Source organism: Oreochromis aureus, linkage group 3 (assembly GCF_013358895.1).
Source record: "Oreochromis aureus strain Israel breed Guangdong linkage group 3, ZZ_aureus, whole genome shotgun sequence".
NCBI lineage: Eukaryota > Metazoa > Chordata > Actinopteri > Cichliformes > Cichlidae > Oreochromis > Oreochromis aureus.
Genome location: NC_052944.1, coordinates 7,958,384 through 7,967,551, shown reverse-complemented (window position 1 = coordinate 7,967,551; position 9,168 = coordinate 7,958,384). Strand labels below are relative to the sequence as shown.

The window sequence follows — 9,168 nt, the reverse complement described above, 5'->3', positions numbered from 1 at the left end:
CCTTCTGCATAACAATCTGCTGCCATCTACCAGGATGATGAAGATGAAATGAGGATTGTGTATTTCACGAATACACAATCAAGGAGACTGGTTTCAGACAAAGAAATTAAAGCTGATAGAATGGCCCAGCTAATCACCTGACCTGAATCCAACTGAAAATCTACGGAAAGAACTAAAGTTTGGAGTTCACAGAACGAACCCTCAGGATTTGAAGTTTGTGTGGAACAAAGGGCCAAAATCAAGATCATAGCCAATAAAAGAATGACTAGAATTCAGGGATTACTCAGGGATTACTTTCAGAATTTTTGAGTTTTCCACTTGTCCGCACCTGCTGCTCATTGCCACCTCTCCACCTAAAAGTGAATGAGAACTGTTCGTGTGCAGTTTGTCACAGTGTTTTGTTAGTTGAAGGTCCAGCTGCTTAATTTCACAGGGAGAGAAAAGAAAGAACACTAACTCCACTCAGAGATGGAGAAAGACAAGAAAGACAGCACAGGAGAGGAAGAAGAGAGGTTGGATTTAAAGGTAAGGATTGCTCAGTGTGTAAAGCTCAATATCCAAGTAGTTTCTCAATTCTCAACCAAACCAAGTAGTTTTAAGCTGTGGCTCAAAATCTGGTCTCTGAATACAAATCATTACTTTTGAGGTTGTGGGAATATATTTCACCAACTCCTGTGCAAAAGTGTTGAGTGGCCAGGGCCTGTTCTGTCTTGCTGTTTAAGTGAACATCTAGGTTGGTTCTTTGAATTCTGTGCTTATTTTCATTTACTAGGCAATTCATTTACTAGGCAATTCATTTAAAGCGGTCTCGTTAAGTATCATGTGAAATTTACAATTCAACACCACAACATACACCTACTGTGATTCGGCGCAGTATGAATAAAACTGAACTGAATTTCACAGAAAAGTTTAGACATGTACAAAGTTGCCAGTCCATGTCGAGTGCCCTGCAGCCATTCAGAATAGATGCAAATTATGTGGAATTTCCAAAGGATTTCACAGAGGTAGCAACTTTTCTTTTCTCCCTAAAACACAACAGCAATCATTTATTGTTACATTACACATATGGAAGTCATTTTGTAGGTTCTGGTAGTGCTGATCCTGTTTCTTATATACTGTCTTGCTCATGGGTTAATGAACTTGTATGGCCCTGTTCAACTCCCCTAGAGTAATTACCTGTCTACATTTTTTGCCATGCTACATTATAGAATCAAGAGGATACCTCAGTGAAAACTGTCATGTTTCCTTCTGAGTCATGGATGAAAATCCAAAACCAGATACTACACACTACACTATGAAATTTATAGTGTAATTTACACTGTAACTCACACGTTCAATTATTTAAATTTGATAAACACACTTTAGAGAAAAAACAAAACTTTTTTTTATTTTCATGGTTTCCTGTCTTTCCTGTCCCATTTCCCATCTTCATTAATGAGAAAATCACTGTTAGGCTGCGTTCTTAATGTGAAACACATTGCATTAATCTCAATGAGTTCTACTCTAGCGAAGCACTCAAAGCACATTCCATGTATGAAAATGTCTCCACACAATAATAATGATGATGGCATGGTGGTATGTGGTTTTGTTCTTGCCTCACAGCAAGAACAAACTTTAGAACAAACTCTTTTGGCTGTATTTATCTGTTGCTTTTCACTTATTATAGTACTGCAGGCCTTTCCCCATCAGAATCCAGCTATAGTGATTTGGCTTTTTGAACTGTTAGTAGGAATCAGAATGCAATGAGCAAAAGTAACAAGACAAGGCATGACATTAACAACTAGGTTACAATAGGCTTTTATTACACTATGAACTGTTGTAAAGGTGCTATATAAATCCATTTTATTGTTATACTGTATAGCTTTATGAGGAATTTCATTTGAAATAAAGTCGTAATGAAAGCTAATAATGAAAGCTGATGTCAGCCTGCATAACATTACAAAATAAGTCTTTCATGCAACAGAACACTGATTTGTCCTCTAAGCATTCATAAACAGCTTCTAAAAAGCCTGTTCACACAGGTATTGTCTACATTACACAAACAATATTATTAAAGAAGAAAGATCTATTTTAACATTTTATTTAAAAGGGTTACAATGAAAAATTCAGGAATGCATTGTGGATATTAATGAAGCAAGGACGCACAAATTTCAAAGCTCAGTCTTCTTTCATGTTTCCTCTTTCTGAAATACTAATTTATGAGGCTGCTCTCTCCACGTCAGGGTGACAAAACTCGCTCCTTGCTGGTTCAACCTTACCTTGAACTGGGAGACACAAACAGCAGCCATTTAAAACATTTACTCAAATTTAAATATATTTGTTTTGTTTTTTAATTAAAAGTTTGTTCTTAATTGGCCTGAGATCAGGCTGAAAAAAAAAGGAACCATTTAAACTCAGGACTTACCTTTTTCAGGACTTCTGATTTCACAATAGGATCATCCAAATCCAGACCGGAGGACCCAGGATTCAGTCTCAGCTTAACTACATGCTGTTTTACTAGTATGGAATGGGGAGAGGAATTTAACATACCTGGAATTAATTCTGACATACTAGAAATGTGAAAGTTAATAAATGAGCATTAAACATCAGTTTTCCCAATGTAATGCAGTCTCTTCCACTGAAGGTAAGGAAACTCACCGGGTGGAGGGAAGCTGTAGCAGACAAAGGGTAAGCTTGTTTCACAGGACAAAAACCTAAATTTTCCTGAACTTTTCAAAGCCAAAACACCACACATGACTGTCATCGAGTCAATCGGGTTTGCAACGTTGTCAAAGTAGCCAAAATTGAATCTGCTCTGATCGGACCAAAAAAACCAATTAGGCCTGCTTAAACCAATCCATGCCCGATCGCCACTTGGCACCAAGCTCTGGACCACCTGGTTCTCTATGTCGTTCTTCACAGTGACCAGGCTTGTGAAGTTCTGGCTGCAGCAAGCCTGAGCACTCCCCCAATCCATTGCTTCATCAACAAGAACAAATTCAGGCTCTAGCTGTGTTCCTGTAGTTAGGGATTGGGTAAAACCACAAGTGAATGTGTCTGCATAGTAAGTTTTAAAATTATCTTTATCAAAAAAAATGTCTTGCTCTGTACTCACCATTATTACAGATAAATGGATATTCTTGTATCCATATCTCATCCTGCCATCCTCCATCTTCTCCAATGGAGACACATGTTTCTCTGGCTCCGTAAAAATCTGGTTCATTAGTATTATTTTCCCACTTCCTATATTCAGCCCCAAGTCCTGTGGTCCTATCTGACCACATCCAAGCAATTTTAGCGTACAGACCGATCCAGATCTCAGCATCGTTACCAGTTGAGGAAACTATGTTCATCAACTGGTTCATTTGGACCATGTTGTCAATAGTTGCCAGGTCTTTATATCTCTGTCTGCAATAGGTCTGAGCCATGGTCCAGTTCTTTGCATCAGTAACATAGTGGTACTGACGATACAGGCAGGTGGAGATGTGCCACCCTGTGAAAGTAGCAATTTTGATTTGTTTAAGATTGTATCCGTAGTCTCAGTCTTTTTATGTAAATAACCCATCAGTACCTTAAAACACTTTTTGACTGTATGTTAATATACAAAGCATTATTAGAAATTTATCAGAGAATTCACTGACCTGTAAGATGTAAAACAACCAATAAGATCCTCTTCTGCATGATATTATTGTATGGGCTGTTTGAGTCAGGATGCTGTTGATATCGCTGTTGCTCAGGCAAATGTAGGAAAATTCAATTCAAAGTAGAAGAAGGAGATTGACGGAGATTGCCTGTTGCTCAGGCAAATGTAGGAAAATTCAATTCAAAGTAGAAGAAGGAGATTGACGAGTAAAACAACAGCCTTTTATGCTCAGATCTGTCTTTTCAATAGACCAGTATAGTGTCTGCATCACTGCAGATTCCTCCCAAATCCATCTATAATTTTCTGACTACCCTCTCGCCCGACACGTGAACAAGACCCAGAGATACTTAAACTCCTTCACTTGGAGAAGCAACTCATCCCTGACCCAGAGTGGGCACGCCACCCTTTTCCAGTTGAAGACCATGGCCTCAGACTTGGAGGTGTAAGGTGAACCGCTCCAGTGAAAGCTGAAGGCCACCACCAGATGGATCCAACAGAACCAAAAGACAGACATGAGATTCTGAGGCCTTCTGGCTGTACCTAGAAATTCTTTCAGTAAAAAAATATGAATATAATCTGTGACAAAGGGCAGCCCTGGTGGAGTCCAATACCTATCATTAACCAGTCCAACTTATTGCAGACAAACCTGTATACAGTTATACCAGGGCCATGCAGAGACGTTTAAAGGGGCGGGTGCTCAAAGTTAAAAAGGGGCACATTGAACAAGGCTGAATAACAATAACACACACACTGTAAACCCGAACAAGTTGACTGAACTTAAAACTTTTGTGGAAACCGATTACCTCAAAAGATTTAAGTACACAAACTCATCTCTTCTAAGTATGGGAGTACTCAAAGTTTGTATTTATTGTTAACCTAAAAATTTAAAATTATATTTTATATTTTATTAATTGAGCTTTACTCAAAGACTGTATACTTTAATTTCAATATTTTTGTGTTTCTTGTAGTTTATTATTTTGATGCAACACAATGCAATTATATTACAACCTAAACTCAAATTATATGATTTTTGATTAAAAGATATTTATGTTTCAATGTTTGAGTGTAGACTACTAAAAAAAAGAAAAGTACAGAAATTCAGTTACTTTACATCTTGTTTATTTAACATTTTTTCACGGAAATTTAAAAACATCACAAATGTTTTTATAAAACCACTAACATGGACATGGGCACCATAAAGTGAGCATTATAAATTCAGTGTAGAACATTTAAATCACAAATGACGACAGTAACAGAGTGCATCTCCTAACAAACATCGCCTTATATTATAACAAACACTTCCTGTTTCTGCTCAAACACAATGGTGTTTCTGAGTAGCTTTTCTGCTTAGCAATTTAATTTAAATCTTTTGATACATCCCTTTTTCATAGTATAATCTTAACGTGCTTCATCTGAATCACCCTTTCTGTGTGCTCACTACCTAATTTATAGCCAAAGAATTCAATCACTGTCTCTTTACTGTTTCGCTAGCTTAGCTCGTAGCCGACTCGTTAGCACCATGGCTACTTCACCTGTCCCTCCTGCACTTTCCTGCTCATTGTGTCAGATGTTTAGTTACTCCTCGGCCTCCTTTAGCAGTAATGATACCTGTAACAAATGTAGCATATTTGTAGCTCTGGAGGCCAGGATTACTGAATTGGAGACTCGGCTTCGCACCCTTCATTCACCCGTAGCTAGCCAGGCCCCTGTAGCTGGTGCAGCCAAAGATAGTGCAGGCCCCGCTAGCTGTTCCCCGGCAGACCCCAAGCAGCTGGGGAAAGAGGGCGGCTTGGTGACGGTGAGGAGGAAGCATAGTCTTAAACAGAAGCCCCAGGTACACCACCAACCTGTTCATGTGTGTAAGGAGTAAATATTTAAACAAGACATTCTTCAGGCGAAATAAAGACACTCAAGACAGTTTAGATGGTAACAACGTGCGCACGCTGGGTGAGCGCTGCTGTCTCAGGCTCACAACCAGCGTATGCGGCAGTTCTTTATTTATAGCGTTTCAGAGTATGTGTGTGTGTGTGAAGTTTATGATCTCAGAGTGTGTGTGTGTGATTCTGAAGAATGGGCCCCTCTTTGTATTTGGGAGTGTAGATAAGAACATCCTGCTCTCCCCTTCCTGGGAGTGAAATGGCTCGTAGAGAGCCAGGTACAGAGGAGATGTACTGGGTGAATCATATCTGAGAACACTATGCCTTTGTCTTTCATTTAAGCTTCACTTCAGCGAAACAGTAAAATCATAAAATACAATTAAATAGAAAGAATAAATGGGTAAACAACTATTAACACTGAAACTAAAGATAAACTTTCAATAACATATGAATAGAAGTGGGAAATCTCTTAACATATCCCTCCTGTTGTTAATTTGTTTTACACATTTTAACTTTTATCAGCATACAGTCTCTTGACAGTGCATTTTAACTGTTGCTTCATTATTAACAGGAGTGTCTTTTTTTCTTTTAGTTACAGGTTGTTTCTTCATCTTCGTCGTCGGTGTTTGAGTCAGTGTCGGCGTGCTCCAGCAGTGTCATAAATTTTTTTGGCCGACAGGGTCCGGTGTAATAACTGTGGCTATCAGTCTGTTGATCATGGATCTTATGCAGGGAATACAACAACAGCCACATAGGGTCAATATGGCTGCAAAAACAGCTATTGACACTAGGATTGATGACACTAGGCTGCGGTACTTTCCAAGCATGTCCATCCAGCTGTCCCACATGGAAGTGTCCACTCCAGAATGTTCTTTCATTCTCTCGTTCAGGGTCTTCAGTCTTTCCAGGGCTCTGGTCAGACTGCCGTCAGCTGCAGTGTTGTTAGGTATGAAGGTGCAGCATTGTTCTCCACTTCTTTGTTTCTCGTTGCGCTGCGGCGTTCTTCTGGGCATAGGCTGCAGCTTAAAATGGTTCCCCTTTCAGGACACGTCACATTTGGAGCCTGCCGGTAAATCCTCGGGCAGTGTGGGTCACATGGGTTGCTGGTGCAGGCCGTGTTCATGCCTACCAGGGCCAGTGATAAGAATACTGTGAACACGAGCATGGAAACACATCGTTGTGACAGTGGTCAGTTGGCATCCTCTTGTCCAGCATCGACGCTCGTCTGTGCGGTTTCTCACCCTCAGGGGCATCCTGGTTTGCATTTAGTATTTCCATCTCCATCAGGTCTCCCTCTGTGAGCGTTTCTCCTCTTCTCGACCGTGGACACACCCTTGGCCTCCAATGAGTAGACACCCAGCAAGAGGAGCGAGTGTCTCAGTGTTGCCACTGATAGCCCTTCTCCCACCGAGTGAACACCAGAGGTTAGAGCAGTCTGCAGTCTAGACTTTATTGCTCACTTTTCTGCTTGGGAGTTTGTGGTTCTCGGATTGGTTCATTAACATATGACATCTTATATAGGTATGCATGTGAACAAAGAATACCCTGAGTGTGTGTATCTATGTGTGTATGGGGTCAAGATGTAACCCCAGGAAGACTCCCCATAGCTGGTGCCAGGAGTCTAGCGGTACATCTGAACAAAAGGCTCTTAGACTCAAACAGATATACGTGTGTTTGCTATACCATATATCAGCAGGAGAAAATACGACCTCTCCTAGGAGGTGTGTGATCTATGCCAGAACACTCTGAAGAGGAGTGAACGCACTCCCCTCTTCATGCTACACAGAGTTGTTACAGACCTCCTAGGATGAGACATTCTTTCAATCTACAAATGATTATATACTTCTAAGCATATATGAGTAAATATTTCTAAGCATAAATGACAATCAACAATACAAATCTAACATTTCCCCCCTTTTGGCAATTATGCTAGAAAAGTACCCAGTTATGATCCCGTCATGTCTGACAGTGTCAATGCAAACATTTTTATACTCAGCATATGTAAACGTACACAGTTTGACAAATATATTAGCAGTTATCCAAGTTCTCATTGATCTCATTCAATGGTAAACTGCATCCTACAAGCAAACAAATGAATTGTTAATGATCATAAGAGAAATTAACATTTTCAAGAACACTCCAGCTTGGTGGTGCTCCTCTACAAGACATGTAAATCACACGTCTCTCTGCAGAGTGGTTTAAGTTCTGCAGGGTGTCATAAATGTCTCTTCCAGTTGTTTCCATCACTGTTCATAGAACCAGAGTCCAAATGTATGTAGAATAGACATTCAGACATACCAGTTGAGTTTGCCGTTTGTCAACATGGGTCTCAGCTATTGTGAGAGCTGCAGACCTCTTCAGCACTCTAGTTTTATGGCCTCTGCCAACCCCCATCACCTCACTTCAGGCCTCTGTACTGTGGGGGATACATATGACTCCTCCATTGTCCATCCTCTGCAGGAAAACCCTCTGTGGAAAGGGTGCTGGATCCAGTTATCTTACTGCTGTTATGATCCCAGCAGTCTTCAGAGTGTCATCGTATGCACAGTATAGTGACACAGCATTAGGTGATGTTCATAGGAAACTGCTGTCATCACCACCATAGCTTCTGGCTCCTGTGCTTCTCACAGAATCATGATGCCATCCTTGGACTCCCCCTGCGCTGTCGGTGGAGCTTGGCACGCTCCCCTCATCCTTCAGGTGCCCGTCTGTTGTCCACAATCTCCTCTGTTGGCCTCTGAAAAGCCCCCTTGGCACAGCTCTCATTCCAACGCAGCTTCATGGTCCTTGCTGTGGCTCCAAAATCTGATCCCATGGTGGGCCCCAAACAGCTCGACCTTTGACCTCAGCCACTGCCTGGGCTGTCAGCTCTGCCTGGAATGGGTTCTCGCTTCTCACTGGGCCTCTGAAGATTTCTCAGGAGATTCCTTTCAGCAATACTCTGACTGCTGCACCTGTATTTCCTTGCTAGGAGGAGAAACTTCTATTTGGAGAGCATGTAAAGCATCATCAAACCACATTCTTTAGTTCAGTGAGCTTCATTTATGGACCATCAAAGCCTCATCTGAACACAGATGCACCACTTGCATAGGTTTAATACCCGTCTGAACTGTTAATCACAAAGATCACACAAAAATCATAAAAACATAGTTCAGAAAACATAGAAAAGATAGTTTCATGTAACTGTGTAATTCTGGACCCCTCCTCTTGACACATGGACACTCCCATGAGTCAACTCATCAAAACCAGATTCCTGTCTTAAAGAAAAAGGTTAGCTAGATCACGTCCCAGGCAACATCAGGGCGTCTCCCCCTCTGGAGCAGCACCACCCCGGACCTATAACCCTGCAATAAAAGCTGTTAGTGTGTTTTGCATAGTAAGTTTGCTTCACATCTGGCTCCGCCTGGAGCCTGCATACACACCATCATGGCCTGGAAAACAAGATCTGGAAGTGAAATCAACCTTCACACTTATAAACAATTGTATCATAAGTAGCAATAAACTACTCAGCATCAACAGGACAAGTATCATGTGCAGGTTTCTCAAATCAGTAAACTACAATTATTGGCATAATTTGGCTCAGACATGGATCATCCCATGTCTCAGTTAACATTAGTGTAATCGGTGACTTCCTTAAGCAAAGTCACTCCATGTATTTAACACTAGGAG

General features: G+C 40.9%; 1 long non-coding RNA gene across 1 annotated transcript; it reads right to left on the bottom strand.

Moving 5' to 3' along the window:
* Positions 1 to 2,028: 2,028 nt before the first annotated feature.
* LOC120438215 lies at positions 2,029 to 2,762 on the bottom strand. Its single transcript, XR_005611727.1, has 3 exons — positions 2,638 to 2,762; positions 2,405 to 2,496; positions 2,029 to 2,264 (listed from the first exon to the last, which is right to left on the bottom strand). It is a non-coding gene; the product is annotated as an uncharacterized LOC120438215 (long non-coding RNA).
* Between the last annotated feature and the right edge of the window lie 6,406 nt (positions 2,763 to 9,168).